Source organism: Aedes albopictus, chromosome 2, assembly GCF_035046485.1.
Source record: "Aedes albopictus strain Foshan chromosome 2, AalbF5, whole genome shotgun sequence".
Lineage (NCBI taxonomy): Eukaryota > Metazoa > Arthropoda > Insecta > Diptera > Culicidae > Aedes > Aedes albopictus.
This window is the reverse complement of record NC_085137.1, coordinates 350,813,715-350,831,250: the sequence shown is the minus strand read 5'-3', so window position 1 is coordinate 350,831,250 and position 17,536 is coordinate 350,813,715. Positions and strand designations below refer to the sequence as shown.

At 40.3% G+C, this 17,536-nt stretch overlaps 2 protein-coding genes across 10 annotated transcripts in view; both read left to right on the top strand.

Moving 5' to 3' along the window:
* The window catches only part of LOC134288306 (uncharacterized), a 360,131-nt gene that overhangs the window by 328,006 nt on the left and 14,589 nt on the right, over window positions 1–17,536 (top strand). The window lies entirely within an intron of this gene.
* The window catches only part of LOC109419417 (uncharacterized), a 155,961-nt gene continuing 152,393 nt past the window's right edge, over window positions 13,969–17,536 (top strand). For 3 of the 9 annotated variants that reach the window (XM_029866242.2, XM_062852713.1, XM_029866241.2), the window contains exon 1: window positions 13,970–14,542. The gene's annotated coding sequence lies outside the window, so the exon portion shown is untranslated. Of the gene's footprint in view, window positions 14,585–17,536 lie in introns of all 9 variants that reach the window. The other 6 variants (XM_029866240.2, XM_062852712.1, XM_062852711.1 and 3 more) reach the window with 4 other exon arrangements.

The following is a 17,536-nucleotide window of genomic DNA, read 5'->3' as shown; positions in this document are numbered from 1 at the left end:
TATATGATGAGGTCGGGGAATTTTTTTTTTTTTTAAAGAATGCTATGTCATTTCATCCAAGCAGTAGAATCAAATATACAGCATTTTGCGCCTTGTTCCCTAATGGGCGCGGAGCGTATATATGAAACTTTTAACGCGATTATTTCGAAATAATGTTTTTTTTTTTTTCCAAAAACGATGATGCGTTGACTACGATTGCGGAGTCAGTTTTCAACCGATTTCAACTATTTTTTTACTTACTTACTTTCAGTCCTGGACACCCACGGCGGTGCAGAGGGCCGAATTGAAAGATATCCATCCTGGGCGATTGCCAGCCATCGCCTTGACCTGTGGCCAGGTCAAATTTTTGTCGACTTGCTTGATTTTTTTGTTGAGGCTGCGCCGCCATTAGCCTCTGGGTCTGCCTCTGCTGCGATGTCCTGCTGGGTTCCAATCTAACGCTTGCTTGCAGATTTCGTTTCCGCCCCTACGTAGAGTGTGGCCGACCCACCTCCACTTTCGCTCCCGAATTTCTGCCACTATCGGCTTTTGATGACATCGACGATGGAGCTCTACGTAGGAGATCCAATTGTGAGGCCACCATGCACGAATTATATACCGTAGGCATCTATTGATGAAGGCCTGCAGCCGTTAAGTGTTCTCCACTGATGCACCCCAGGTTTCACTGGTGTATAGCAGCACAGATTTTACGTTCGAGTTGAAATTTCGGATTTTATTGTGTCGACTGATCTGGTTGTTTTTCTGGTTACATTTCTTAAACTCGCAAAAGAAGCCCTCGCCTTCTTGATCCGTGCACCTAGGTCGATCATGGTGCCGCCATTAGGCTACCGATATATTGGAAGCTTTCAACATTCTCCATTGATTGCCCAGCTACAAGGGAAGGGTTGACCGTGTTTACATCCAACGATTTGGTCTTGTCTGCCGCCGAGGAGCGTTTGGCAAGATCATCGAGCTTACTCTGCTTATCTGCTAGGAGACAACGTCATCAGCCTGTTCGAAGCATGGTTCGAAGTCACTTAGGTGCTCCATGGTAATGGGCTGCCACACCAACCCACGATTTGGTTCACGATCAATCGCACCACCCAGGATCTCGTCGATTACGATGAGGAAGAGTAGCGGTGATAGTATACATTTATGCCTCACTCCCGCAACGACCCGGATGGGATCGGACAAAACACCGTTGAGCAGGACTCTGTTCGAAATTTCCCCCTGTATTGTGTTGCAATGAGGCCAATGATTTTCTCAGGGACACCTCTATGCCTGAGGGCTCCCTACATGTTTTCGTTATTGAGACAGTCGAAAGCTTTTTCGTAATCCATGAACGACAGGTGGAGAGATTTTTTGAAATTAATTGATTTGCTCCAAGATGATACGGAACGTGACAATATGGTGCCACCGGGAAACTGCGTCAATCTTCTGTACCCGGTTAAAGATCACTTTGCAGAGGACTTTGATACCTCGCCAATTGGGTTTTTAAATTTTGAAAAATATATTGATTTTTTTATGCGAAAGAGCACTTTTTTCTGAGCCAGTATGATTTTTTTCAGATTTTTAGAACTTTATGTTGATATCTAAATTCAATTTCAAGCATATTTTTGGATATCACTTCTTGACAGCTGGGCAACTGATTGACAGCTCCGCTCCCATATGAACTTCAAGTTGATTTTTAAATAGGTTCCCGGGCACCAACATTCGTAAAAAATGGATTCGGTCCAGTTTGGCGTGCAGATTCAGAATATGGAATTATCACCACTAGAGAAGCCAATTGTCGCATACTTGGTCGTGTATTCCGTGACCTTGCCGGACGAACTCGAGCGATCAACGTCAACCAAAACTCTCACAACTAAGCGAAGCATCCTAAGATTCGTGATGAGCGTATTCGACCACGCTGCTACTTTCCCGACTACGATCGCGAGTGTTTCAAAACTATGCAACTCCACGTATTCGTGGACACGAGCGAGTCCAACTTCGCTTGTGTGGCTTACTTCCGTGTCATCGATCGTGGTCAGCCACGATGTTCCCTGGTAGCAGCCAAGGCCAGGGTTGCTCCACTAAAGCCGCTGTCGATCCCTAGACTGGAGCTTCAGGCGGCGGTCATCGGAAGCCGGTTAGCAAAGTCTATAGAAGAGTACCCGGGTAGAGGTAAAATACTGGCGATCAAAACATGATGTTGGTTTGATTGATATAAGAGATAAAAGATCTGAAAATAATATCTGAAAAATGTTCCTGGAACATCTGAACAATATCAAAATTTGATATTTCAAGATCATACGAATAGCTCGCTGCTATTGGTTAGATCTTACAAAATCTAAATATGATTTGATGATGATGTTCCAGGAGTAAATTTTTGATTTTATTTTTAGATCTTTTATCTCTTATGTCAATCAAACCCATATCACTTTTTGATCTCCATATCAAAATATGCTATTATTGAGCTCTTTTCCTCTACTCGGGTACCACACTCTTCCGATCAGCCGCAGATTCCTTTGGAGTGGTTCCAAAACAGTTCTGTCGTGGATCAACTCGGATGCTCGCAAATATCGCCAGTACGTGGCGGTACGAATCGGTGAAATTCTGGAAGACACACAGTCCGAGGAATGGCGCTGGGTTCCCACCAAACTCAACGTCACGGATGAGGCCACCAAATGGGGGAAAGGTGCCATGATGCAGCCGGATGGTCGCTGGTTCGCTGGACCGGATTTCCTCTACATGGAGGAGAATGAGTGGCCGCAACAGCGAGTGCCATCAACCACAGAAGAAGAACTTCGTGCTATCCACGTCCATCACGTACAGTTGATTCAACCATTTGTAGAGTGCAGTCAGTTTTCCAGGTGGGAATGAATGCTTCGGGCCACAGCATACGTATACTCGTTTGTGGACCGTTGTAGGAAACAAGATGTCAAACCGGTCGGTCGTGCTAGTCGGGAATTGGCCGGTCAAATGGCTGAAATGAATCAGGAGTTAGCGGAGAGCTTCACCGACACCAATACACGGTGGTTCTTCATCCCACCATCTTCCCCGCACATGGGCGGTGCATGGGAACGGATGGTCAGAGCAGTAAAAGCAGCCATGGAGTCAGTCAACAGTTGCCGGGCACCGTCAGAAGAAGTATTCCAGACTATTCTCTGCGAGGCGGAGTTGATGGTAAATTCCAGACCGTTGACGTACGTGCCGCTGGAGACGTCAGATCAGGAGGCGTTGACTCCAAACCATTTCATCCATCTGAGCAGCAATGGAGTCAAGCAACCGGAAAAAAATGTCGACTACGGAGAGCCAGGCATTGCGAAATGGGTGGAATCTGTGTCGCTACCAGAGCGTTCATGATTAACAAAATTTTTAATCATGATTAATCATTGATGATTAAAATTCTTATTTCGGTGATTATTGATTATGATTAATAATTAATTTGATTTTTAGGATGATTAAAGATTATGATTAATGATTAAAATTGTTTTTATCTGTGATTATTGATTATGATTATTGATTAAAAACGGCTCATTGATTAAAAATCATGATTAATCATGATTAATCAATCACAAAAACTTTAAATGATTTAAAGGTATTTGATGTTAAAAATATTTTTGAAGTTTCAAAAGTAAAAGTTACTTTGTCTGGGAGATTTTTGAAAAAAGAATCACACTTAGAACAGCATTTGGACCAATTCTAGTTGGATCAAATTTTGTATATGATGAATCATTTTTTGGTGATGAATGATTAATGATTAATTAATTCTTTTTTCTTATGATTATGATTACTGATTAATGATTAAATTGCGAAATCAGTGTGATTAAGATTAATGATTAATGATTAAATAAGAAATTTTAGTGATTATGATTAATGATTTTTGATTAATCTTAATCATTAATCATTAATCATGATTAAATTTATGATTAATCATTAACGCTCTGGTCGCTACGTCCTAGACCAATGCTGGGCTAGATGGATACGGGAATATTTGCCGGTCTTGACTCAAGTGGCATGAAGAAGTAAAACCCATCCGGAAAGGAGATTTGGTATTCATCGTAGGCGAGGCCATCCGGAACCGTTGGCCTAGGGGCAAAGTCGTTCAAGTTATACCAGGTCGGGATGGACGCATTCGACAGGTCGACGTCCAGACTGGTGCAGGAGTACTACGCCGTCCCGTGGCGAAGCTTGCGGTACTTGACGTACTTCCAGTAGGTAATCCTGCTGGACTGGCGCAGCATTACGAGGAGGGGAATGTTACGGGATGCGTTACACCCGTAGCCACTACAAAAGAAATTTCCCATAGGGATGCTGCCGATCTGACGGAGTGCTTGTCATCCATCGGCTCCAATGATGTAGGGACGAAGGCTCATGTCAAAACAACACGAAAAAGAACGTGAAATGGTCTTAATGAATTAGCCGTCTTATCCTTACTATTGATAATTAGTAGAAATAATTGAAAACTTCTTATTGGCTTAGCTGTGTTAGCAAGTGAAATTGAGTGAGTTGCCACAAATGAATTGTTAAAACAAATACTTATAAACGAACTACACATACAACACATTTTAGGTTATGGGGTTTTTTCGTCACCGTTGAATTTTATGTTTCGAGATTTGTTGATTTTTTTCGGTGAAAAAAGACTTTCCAAATCGTTTTGGCATAACGTTTCGGCCTACTTCATTCAGCCATCATCAGATTTACACAAAACGTTTGTTCTCCACCACTGTGGCCTATCAGGCCACCACTGTAGGCCACAGTGGTGGAGAACAAACGTTTTGTGTAAATCTGATGATGGCTGAATGAAGTAGGCCGAAACGTTATGCCAAAACGATTTGGAAAGTCTTTTTTCACCGAAAAAAATCAACAAATCTCGAAACACACATTTTAGGTTAGCTTAATGAACTACTTACGGCTATCTTTGGTTGGTCATTCAATTAAATTCCTAAATTTATTCCTACGGACGTAAACAGTGAGTAAAACTTAAATACTATAGTAAAACTATGACTTTAAAACTTACTAAGCTAGGTAATTTGACTAGACCTGCTATTACGAAACGGTATATGACGTAGGGACCATAGACTGGAGTCACAGAATTGTGAGTATTTACAAATGTAAACATGACCAACAATCAGAATACATTTATTTTTAGCTTTAAAGCCTTTTCAACAATAAAGAAATTGCTACGAGAACCGTGATTTTGTTCTACGTCTTACGCCGTGACAACAGCCAGGTTACCCTTTTTGGGCTCTTTTACTACGACGCCCTGCATCCAGTCATCCGCATATGTCGTGTTTTCCCATATCCAGACGAACATTTGAAAAGGGCCTATCTGCTTTGCGTAAACAAACATGCTTTTGTCTCTGTAGGGTCTATCTGCATCCACCCACGCACATCATCACCCTTATCAGAAAGAGTGTTCTTCAAGCTGTCTCTTAAGGGTGTTGATGTGCGTGGGTGGATGCAGATGGGTTCTGGAGAAACAGAAACATGTTTGTTTACAAAAAGCAGATAGGCCCTTTTCAAATGTTCGTCTAGATATATTGCAGAATAATTGATCCAGTAGTTGTACAGATACTACGGAGTCAGCTTTGAGCATCTCGACTGGAATGCGATCGAATCCGGGGCCCTGTTCGATTTCATGCTACGGATAGCTGTTTCTATCTCCTGCAATGATGGAGCTTCGGTGTTGACACGGGCGCGTCGAACCCTTGGCGGATCATGCCCAGGTGCTGTTGGCATGGCCGATACTTAAAAAGGTTACCAGAATGTTTGAACCAGCATTTCAGCTGGTTAGCCGGGTCGGTAAATAACCGTCAAGACGCCTCTTTCGTCGGCTAGGGAGTCCGCCCACCCTTTTTGTCCCGACTACATGAGCGCATCACTTCCTTCTCGAAAGCGCTGACGGGCTACGGCTTTGACTCCTCGTGTTGTCGCGGTTGTCGCACGCTGTATTGCGGCTCTGGCGCTCCTTCACTCCAGGTGTCATCTATGATCCACTGCTTTCTCTGAGTGCGTAGCTTCACTCTGGTGGCGACGAAGGCATTCTTTATGTCGCTCCATTGATCTGCTACGCTTCCACCTTCCGGAATATCTGCAGCACGGTTCTCCAACTCCTCGACAAAGGATCGTTTCCCCCACAGCGTCTTCCAGTTGGCGTGTGTTGAGCCAGTGTCCGATTTTCTCCTCCCGACGATGGATCCTAGCAATGCGCAATCGGATCTCGCCGATTAAGTAGGAGATGATGGTCGGACGCAATGTCGGCGCTACGTTTGTTCCGTATATCAAGCAGGATCCGTCTCCATTTTCCGGCTGATGCAGATGTGGTTGATTTGATTTTCCGTGACGCCATCACGAAAAAAAAAACCATGTCACTTTGTGTCACTGGTCGATGAGGAAAGAGCGATCCCCCAATCACCATGTCATTGTCATTGTTACCACAAAACTCTGCAAACAGCTCTCCGTTTTCGCTCATTTCTCCGAGACAAAATGGCGTCCCATGACGAGCTCATAGTCCGAGTTGTCGGGACCAACCTTCGCGTTGAAGTCGCCCATGAGGATCTTGATATCACCTTTCGGAATCTTGTCCACGACAGCATTCAGTTGACTGTAAAATTTCTCTTTGTCTTGCAATTCAGCAGCATCGTTTGACGCATAACATTTGATCATGGTAAGGTTTCGAACCCGTGTTCTGAATCTGCCAACAATTATTCTCTCATTAATAGGTTCCCACTTCATGAGCGCAGCGTGGGCGTTGGCGCTGAGCAGCCCGAGCAGAGGGAAATATCAAACTAATAACTATTAAATCACACATACTGTTTTTATATCGTGTTTTGTTATTATTGACTTATCAAGGCATTAGTTTTCCATAACATGTTTTGTTTGACAATCTTATTTTGTTATGATCAGGCTATTGATATACACCCATAAAGCACATTGCTTACAGCATACCGTGTGTATGATCTAATATTAGTTCCTCTAATTGAGACTGAACGAGCTTTTCAGTTTACTATTTTATAAACACTCCGATAATTATGACCTGTTTTATGTTCCTTTTTGCCTTTCTCGTACACCAAGGTGTACCGAAAGGCTATATGTTCACTCCAAAAATGAAATTTTGATAGAGCCCCCGGAGGGGTAAGTTTCATATACCAATCGACTCCACTCGACGAGTTGAGATGATGTCTGTGTGTGTGTATGTGTGTGTGTGTGTATGTATGTGTGTGTGTATGTGTACAAAAAAAGGTCACCTTACTTTTAGATAGTAAATATCAACCGATTTTAACGATCAACGGCTCATTCGACGCGGAATCTGGTCCCATTGTTTCCTATTGAAAATGGTTCGGATCGGTCCAGCCGTTCCGGAGTTATGGCCATTTAGATGTTCCGGATCGGTACCCCTGGAAGGGGCCAGACATGAAAATGCACCAAACCCATGCATGCGACCCATCAAACCACGGCATTTACGATTATCTGATGAACGGTAAGCAGGAAAATAGTCTCAGACCATATCTGAACCGATAATGTTCCGGAACCGGTTCTGCATTTCCTGCCGGAAGTGGCCAAATATCAAATTGAACATAACTCATGTATGCGACACATCAAACCACGGCATTTACGATTATCTGATGAACGGTAAGCAGGAAAACAGTATCAGACCACATCTGAACCGGTAGTTTCCGGAACCGGTTTCGGATGTTCCACCGGAAGTGGCCAAATATAAAAGAGTACCAAACCCATGCATGCGACACATCAAACAGCGGCATTTTCGATAACCCGATGAACGGTTAGCAGGAAAACAATATCAGATCATATCTGAATCGGTAGTGTTCCGGAATCGGTTCCGGACGTCCCACCGGATGTGACCAAATATAAAAGAGTACCAAACCCATGCATGCGATACAACAAGTAACGGCTTTTCTGGTAACCTGATGACTGGTTATCAAAGAAATAGGTTAGGACTACATTAGGGACAGCCGGTAGTGTCGTAATCAGTTCCGGGTGTCCCTCCGAAAGCGGCTAAATATAACATTTAACTGAACCTATGTATGCGACACAGCAAAGCTAGGATTTTTTGATAACCTTATGAACGTTAGCAAGCAAACAGGTTCAGACCGGTGAAAAAAATGTTTTACGCATATGGTCAAGTCTCAACCGTTACGTAGTAATTGAACTTTACATGTTTTTGACTTTTCTTGTCTCAAACTGACTATAACTTGAAAATGGTCAAACTTATCGCATTTGAAAGATTAATAAATTTGCTACAAAAAAAGATCTTGGAATCTATTGATTTGGTTAGATAACTAAACCAAAAAACTCGAAAGTAGTGTTTTGCCTTTCTCGTACACTTAGTGTACAAAAAAAACTATATGTTCACTCAAAAAACGATTTTTCGGAAAAAGGCTCAGAGGATCAAGTCGCATATTTCAATCAACTCAGTTCAACGAATTGAGATTACGTCTGTATGTGTATATATATATATATATATATATATATATATATATATATATATATATATATATATATATATATATATATATATATATATATATATATATATATATATGTATGTATGTATGTATGTGCACCAAATAAATGGGGTAACTTGCAACACTTTTCGACTTTGAAGCAATATCATTGAAAATCTAAACATATGAAACATACTGTAAAGCATCGTTTACACTAATTACCACGAGTAGAATACTATGCAGCAATTGATTTACCAGAATACGTTGCCACCTAATCAGGAGGTGCAAAATACATGCTTGTTGCAAGATACCCCATCTGTGGGATAACTTGCAACACATGACATGAAGCTAAGTTAGCTACCATTAAACTGCTCTTACATTCTAGTTCTTGTTCATATTATAAGTTTTTGATGTAAAGCGTGGAAAATGCTTTGAAAAGATATACACTAATCAACTGAAATATGATTTTTTAATTAAAGGGTTGATAGTTATTATAAGCGAGGATATATGGTTTCACAGCAGGTTTTACGTCTCACAAATATTAAATATATATGGAGCTCATGACTCAGTACAAGTTACAATATGTCAACAATGCTCAATGTAATTTGCTGAACCTTTTCAGCAGTTTCAGTTTCAGTTATTCGTCTTTAGGTAATTTTCAGTTCGAAGCAGTGTATGGCTACTTAGCTAAAATAACATGATTTAAACACTCATTCAACTTTCTAAATATTAAATTTGGGCATTCTAGTGCAATAATTTACTCTATTAGGTTCAGAATGGATGTTGGTGATTGTTTTAAGATCGTCCATAAACTAAATTAATCTTTAATCGAGGTGAAACATGATAAAATTTCAAAATATGGAAGTCCTTATCTTTGTTTGAAGGTTACGTACAAATAAAGATAAATTTGAGTCGACATTTGAAAATAGGCATGATACGTAATTATTGAATGATCCATTTCAATTATTTCTACTTGAAATATCGTGAAATGAAAATAAATTATAGAAAGTTTTGTTAATTTCAACTGTTGCAAGTTACCCCATAGTGGTCGTCACATATGATAATGATTTTTTACATTACTTAGTCGATAACTTTATCAAACTTTAATCGTTTAGCTAAATTCACTATTAGGTACCCTAACTGCAAGAAAGGTCATCAGACTTATGGCACTTACTTTAGGAGAGAGGTAAAGCACGATTTTCATACTTGTTTTTATGGCATAAAATGAGCAAATCGTTATAACAGTGTAGCCAAACAATAAACAAAGAAACAACATTATTTTTTTTCACTAAAACGATGTTCGGTACACATAATTTTGATAACCGAAATGATGGAGCATACTAGCTTTCATTATTATGTAAAAATAGTTCACATTTAATGTATCCCATCGTGTTGCAAGTTACACCGCTGTTGCAAGTAACCCCGTTTGACGGCACTTCCCATTGGCCGTTTTTTCGGATTATAGCTTGAATCGAACCGGAATTGTTTGCTATCAAAAATGGTCCAGATCGGCCAAGGCGTTCCAAAGTTATGGCCATTTCAGTAATCCGGACCAGCACCGGTAGAACTAGCCGTATATAAAACTGAACTAGCCCCATCATGCTATATATCAAACTGCGGCGATTTTTGTAACCTTCAGCATGGTTGACGAGTTCTGTGCGTAAATCAACACTGGAGACCAGACGCTCCACGATGTCGGCCAAAAATTTCAGATGGCAGCCAAATGTTCAAGGTGGCGGCTCAAAATTCAAGATGGCGGCTGTTTAATAGATATTTAGGCACTTAAATCATGCTATATGGGAATATTTGATATGGGGAAGATGTCTGACTTCTATAATGGTGACTAGAATATCAAAGTTGACGGTCTGAAATCCAAAATGGTGGCTTTAATTTCAAGATGACGTCTGTTTAAAGAAATTTAAGGGCCTAAAACCATGCAATATGGGTATATTTGGTATGGGGAACATGTCCGGATTCAAAAAAGGACGACCAGAATGTTAAAGATGGCGATCTAAAATCCAAGATGGTGGTTTCAGTTTCAATATGGCGGCTGTTTGATGGAGATTTAGGTTCTAACGGCTGTTTAATGAAGTTTTAGGCTCTAAAACCGTGCAATATTGGTATATTTGGTATGGTGAAGACTTCCAGAGTCCAAAATGGTGATCAGGTTATCCAAGATGGCGATCTAAAATTTAACATGGCGATTCTGAATTCAAAATCGCGGCTGTTTAATGGAGTTTTAGGGTCCTGAAACAATGCATTCATTATTGGTATACTTGGTATGGGAATGATGTCTGGATTCCAAAAATTACGACTATAATATCCAAGATGTTGGTCCGAAATCCAAGATGGCGGCTCCAAATTCAAGATGGCGGCTGTTTAATGAAGTATATTTTTCGTAGAGAAGATGCCTGGACGCCAAAAATGGCGACCAAAACATCCAAGATGGCATTCTTAAATCCTAAATGGCGGCTTCAAATTCAAGATAGCGTCTTTTTCTTAAGAGTTTGAGGCTCAAACATCAAAAGTCAGATAAACGATATGATTTCTGGTATCATGAAATGGATTTCTGTTAATTGTATGAAAGTGCGATATCCCAAGCAACACACATGTTATAATAGAGTTACGACAGCGCAAGTTTTGGTTGTATATAAGTTTATTATACGTAATTCTAACATTGTGTTGAAATAACGTAAAATAAACTTCTATACAACCAAAACTTGCGCTGTCGTAACTTTTATATAACATGTGTGTTACTTGGGATACATCAACATTTCGCTTGAGTTTTATTGAAATGGGGTTTCGAAGGCACGAGAAAGGCGCCATCACCGCTAGGTGGATTAATTAGGGTTTTTAGTATTCAGTACCGTATATTCGTAGCTATTCCTTAGTAATTCAATATAGTGGACCTCAGAATGTTGTTTTACTTTATGAGTTTGTAGTTCATCAAAAATACCTAGACTAATACATATATATTTTTTATTTCGGCATTAGGATTAAGTGCCCCACACAATCCATACATTTGCGTGTGCGTGACTGACAGTACTTTGACAGATTTCCCATGGGAAAGCTGTGAAAACAAACGTAGATCTCGACGGAACGAACGCTATTTGTTCCAGGCTTTAAGTCTAGGATTGTTTTGAAGGGTAGTCAAAAAAAAAAAGATTTACCAATTACTTGAATTTTTAAATAATCGTAACTTTTTAACCACTGAACCGACTTTTATTATTTTGTAATTGAAGGGCAAAGCGCTAATTATTGCACGCCTTAAAAACTTGCCAATTTTGTTTCACACTCTATGTTTTTGTTATGAAGTATGCTACAATTGGCAAAACATTGAATGAAGTTAATGGCACAAAAATCCCAAATGGAGAAGAACGTGCCTCTGGAGCCGACCTACTGATACTGTAGGTGTACCAATTAGATACTCATCATGTGCCAATTAGGTATAACATTGATTTAGTTCCAGCGGCAAGTGCCAAAAAAGGTACACCTACCCAAATGGTACAAGACCCTAGAATTATTACTTACTTTGTTATTAGTTTGATATCATAACTAATTTTGCTTTCGGATGGTTATCAATAACTTTAAAATAACAACATTTGATATTGAAATATTTTCAAAATTCACTGTTTTTATATTGTTATCGAACTAACAAAACATGTTATCAAATTGGTCTTCCAGGAACATTTTATTGTTATGATTTTAGTTATTTTGCCGCTTATGACAGCCAAGTTTATAACATAATTTGTTATGTTAATAACATGAAAATAACTTATTTCATTACCCAGTTATTTTGCCAAAATAACACAGTTGTTTATGCTGTTGTTATTCCCTTCTGCTCGGGAGGAAACCAACTCCACGGTGGCGAGGAGCGTGTTCACCTCGTACGCCAGAGTATAGTAGAGTTTGACCCGACACCAATCTGTGTTCTCCAAAATTCGGCTAACCGACTTCGCTCAGTCCTAGGATCTCTACCCGGGTAGACGAGAATATCTAAATCATATCTCAAATCGAACAACTTTTGCTGTCATAGCTCGATGTGATTTTGATGTGTTATTCAAAAATTCAATGAATATCGCCCGAATAGCTCTAAGTGGTATGATATCAGTTTTTGTTCTTGTTGAAATATCTTAAAATTTCTTCATAAGATCAAATTTAGCACTTCTACAAGAAATGGAACTCATACACCCGTAGAGATGGCTCAATGTTAGTGTCACTAACTTAGTGAAATGCCATGTGCCTCTTTCTGAACTGTGGAAACGAAGAACGTCATGCAATTATTCCCATGGTATTTACAACAGTGAGCCACAGTTGAGTGGTAAGCATCGGCGCTTTTGAATCCTAAGGTCGTAGGTTCGATGCTGGATGTTGGCATTTGATCTTGTAATATCTTAACGAGCTATTATTGAGCAATTCCTTATACTAGATTTTGCTATTATATCTGATCTTTTACTTCTTATATCAATTAAACCAATATCAGTTTTTGTTCTTCAGTAATTCAGCCAATAATAACTGAATGCTATTCATTAGATTTTTTTTCACCTACTCGGGTAGCTTTATACGGCATGCCTCATTGTGACTCGTTGTGCCAGTTTACCCTGCTGGGCTAGGGTTAATACGTTCCAAGTCCCAATTCTTGTCCGTTGTTTTGCGCTAAAAATCGTTGCCGTTGAATTAGTTCGTAATCTTTCATTTTCGGTTTCTGTAACGGTTTTCAGGTTTCGGAAACAGTAGGTTGTTGGCTTAAGATCCTTCATCCACCGTGGTAGGGCTGCCACCTTAGGTATTGCTTCCGGTGGAGGAGCATTTCATACTCAGCCGCTGGATGCCAGAACAGACGCTGTTTGAGCCGCACCTCCTTGGTGAACAGATGCTCGAGACGTACCTAGCTGAAGTCAGAAGTTCCCAGGCTGCTCTACCAGCTAAGCACACAACTCTTAGCTGGCGGTCTTTTTCATCGTTTGACTCGTGAAAGCATTGGGTATGAACTTGTGAGGACCAGAGCTATGTTGGACGCTCTCTTTATCGACTCACCGTTTTGTAGTACATGTTAGTACTTCAGATTTATGCTCAAGTGTGTATTGTGAAGAATTTTGTAAGTAAAACAGAAAATCGTGTTAAGTACTGTTCCTTTGAATTCCACTAAGAATTTGCATCCTTTGACAGGTACGTATTTCGACCTCAACTGTAAGGTCGTCTTCAGTGTCTTGTACTTGACTCGAGTGCAAATTCTTAGTGGAATTCAAAGGAACAGTGATTAACACGATTTTATTTTTACTTACAGATATTCCCCTAACAAGCCCAGGTTAATCATCATCAAACATTTTGTAGTTAAAATTGGACACTTCCATAACATGGGCGTTTTATCCCCAGTTTCCTATTTCGATTCATTCCTGTTATTCCATACCAGGAAAAAAATGACAGATCCAATCAAAATATGAATATAATTTGAACGCAGCAACTTCACGTGTTTTCCACGTGACTCTCGCGCCTCTCTCGTTTTCTCTCGATTGAAAAGCTACGTTTCGCTCCAGCCTATGGGTGAAAATTCTCCCCATCACGGGAACACAATTTCTCCCAGCCATGGCACTGGCAAGTCCTCGCCGAAGCTTTCAGTCCACGCCGTGCAACTTTCCGCGACAGCACCGTTTTTTCTCGACACCGTTTCAGTCCGCGACAGAACACCACCACTCAGACACCGACACACACACACATAAATACACCAGGCAGGCGCCCGCAGTTGTACATACACGAAAATCATCACCCAAATAGGGCACCGCACACACAGCGATTCGGGGGGAGACTTCCAGCAGCTCCACAGAAGGAGACGAATCATCGGATAAAAATGTTATTTGTGCGTTCTTAACAGAAAATCTTTTTCCGGATTTTCCGCTCGTAAAAATCGGTTCGGTGTTAATTTTCCCACAGCCAAACACGCCTTGATGGAATATTCTGTGGGAATAGTGAAGTAGTGTGATAACAAATAGGGCAGTTGATGGATAGGCCAAGTGGATTGCGTTGTATCGACGCGTTTCAGTCATTGGTGAAAAATGAGTTAATAGAATGGAAAAAATCTTCAAGTTTTATTCAAATTGTACAGTGATGGATAGGTGAGATAACTGCACGAACAAAACGATGTGTTAATACAAAAGGTGAAAAGATGGGTGCATAGTGTTCTTTACGAAGATATACCAATCTTGGATGGATGAAGAGTGACCGAAAACCTTATTAGAGTGCTACTTCCGGATAATTGCATATCTACTGATTTGCCAAGGCGATAGGATAAATGCAATGTTACATGACCACCGATTGTGAACTTGTTTTTCCCAATGGAGGAATAAATAAGCACACTAAGGATACCGCTGGAAGTCATGCAAATGAATAAATCAATAAATTGGCGTGCAGTTCCTCCAACACTTCGAAGACGACTTCCGCTAGATTGAGCATTGGAAACATGAAAAATGGTAGTTCTTCCATCCTACAGAGTAATGGTCTTATCAGTAGAAAAAAAAACTTTTGTGTCGATCGATTTTGGCCACAACTTAAGCTTAGAAGAGAGCCTGCTTAAGACATACGTCTGGATGAAGAATTGAGAGGGTGTTACAACATCCTTCGCTAGTAAACAGGGCAGGACGTCCCCTTCAGGAGACGGCAGCAACTGCCTCGGAATAAGGGTTAATAACCCCCACACGCCTACAAAAGGCGATCATCGTAGCTTTTCTCACCCTCGACATCCCTTTCTTAGGACAGTGTTAAAATTGCATAATATGTATAGCTCACATTCGAAAATTGCTCTTGTTGGATGTGTAGAGATTCTTCGCCTTCTTCCAAGAAGCTCAACATCACGAAAATTCAGTTGCAATCTAATCAAAATCGACTTTCTATTTCGTTGCCTCATAGCTCTGCGCCTAGCATGAATATGATGAACGAATAAAAAGACACAATCCTATTTTGTCGAAATAAAACACCGACACCAGTAGAGGTCCGCCAGTGGGCATGTGCGAAAACTACGCTTCACGACCACCCACCACCTCTCCGATGGACCCTCACCATGTGTCAAACTCATGCGAGTGTGCCTTTTGCTTCCATTGGACGTCTGCTACCCGCTCAATTTTCCGATATGCTTCGTTTCGCGACAACATTTGATAAGCCAGCAAAAGAGCTTATCCAAGTTGGTCTACCATCGCAACGGAGAGAAAGAGAGTACAGGAAAAGGGGCAAAGAAAAACAAACCCGGCATCATTCGTGGCGCCAGCTTTCGCGAATCCATTTTCCTGTCTACGCTATTTTGCACTCGAGTGTATTGGAGTATTGAACGGATGACGACAGAAGGAAAATCAAATGGGAAAGTGCTGTGTAATGGCATGATTTGACAAACAAATCGGTTTGTTTGTTTTTCCGCTGCGACTTGACAATTTTAGATATTGGAGTTCGAGTACTGGAGGATTTCTGATTGGCGAGCTTCGTAATCGATTTGGTGACGGAAGTGGTGCACTTTATACCACGTGGTAGAAAATAATATTTTTGACAAAAGGGTGTTAAACTTGCAACTGTACTGGGATAACTCTTTCTTCAGAAGTCCTAACTTCCAAATCTATTGTTGCTGTCGTCAGAGGTGTAATCGAGGTTATTTTTTTTATCTGTATTAACGAGATTTTTAGCCGTAGGCTAGTTCATCTCGGGACCCACGCCTTACTTCCCTTCCGAAGGAAGAACTCACATTTTGCAAGTTTGCCGGGAGTGAGATTCGATCCCAGGTCTTCGGCGTGATAGTCAAGTGTTCTAACCATCACACCAGGTCCGCTCCACATCGAGGTTATTGCAAGTAACTCACTGAGTAATTTTTCAGGTAAAAACCCAGGTTAATCCACCTAGTGGTGATAGTGCCTTTCTCGTCGAATATGTACTCAACATTTTTTCCGGCCATAAGCCGAAGTGTTCCTAAATCCTGAGAATACTCTAGAACGGCATAAATCTCATTTTCTTCTTTTGTCACAGTGCTCGTTGACTCGTCAGTGAGGGGTGGAGTTGATAAATAATAAATGTATTTGATGAAAAAATTCTTTAAAAAAATTAAGCAAAACCGCTTAAGGCAAAACTGGAAGCATTTCCTAATTTTTTTGGTTTTTGATTTTTTTATAAAATAACGAAGCAATATTTTTTGGTTTTTGATGTACTATTATATAACGAAGCAACATTTTCAAAATCGGTTTTCGTGCACATGTTGAGTATGGATCAGGGTATCTCTGATTTTTTTACGTGGCATAAAATGTTTTTCGTTTTTGCAGAAACCATTTTTTGTGAAATTTTGTTAAAACATGGTTTCTGCAAAAACGAAAAACATTTTATACCACGTAAAAAATCAGAAGATACCCTGATCCATACTCAACATGTGCACGAAAACCGGTTTTGAAAATGTTGCTTCGTTATATAATAGTACATCAAAAACCAAAAAATGAGGAAAGGCTTCCAGTTTCGCCTTAACTAATCGGTTTTGATAAAGAAAAAGCTTCTGGAAGACTCTAATTTCACTTTAAAATTGATAAATCTATTGGTTTATTTATTTGTGCACTTCTTCAAAATGTTGAATTCCGACCAAAATTTCCAAGGGGGGACCCCTCTGGACTTAAGAGAAAATCAAAATTTGTGTCAGCCTTATTCAGAAAAACAAGAATTTTATCAAAGCCAAAATTGAATTTGGAAACTTATTGATGGCTCATATACCGACGCTATGTTAAACGTATAGGCCGAGTTGAAAAATATCAAATCTCTCAGTTGACTGCTTGACCACCTTCACTAGCACTGGATGCCGATCATTATCAAGACATTTCGGCATTTTTTTTTCTGTGCACTTTAGCCTATATTAAAGCCCATTCAAATTTCTACCGTGTTACAGAGCGCGAGGACCAGGCCCCTGGCATCAATGAAATTTATCGTAGCCAACATCTAACTGCCTTATACTCATATTCGTGCAAATTGAAACGAGCGTGTAATCAACAAACGCAGCTTTTGTTTGATGTTGTGAGCCACACATGAAATCACATTCGCAATGCGTGTTTGTTGGGTTGCTTTATTCAACTAATCGCATGCTCCTCTTACCGTAC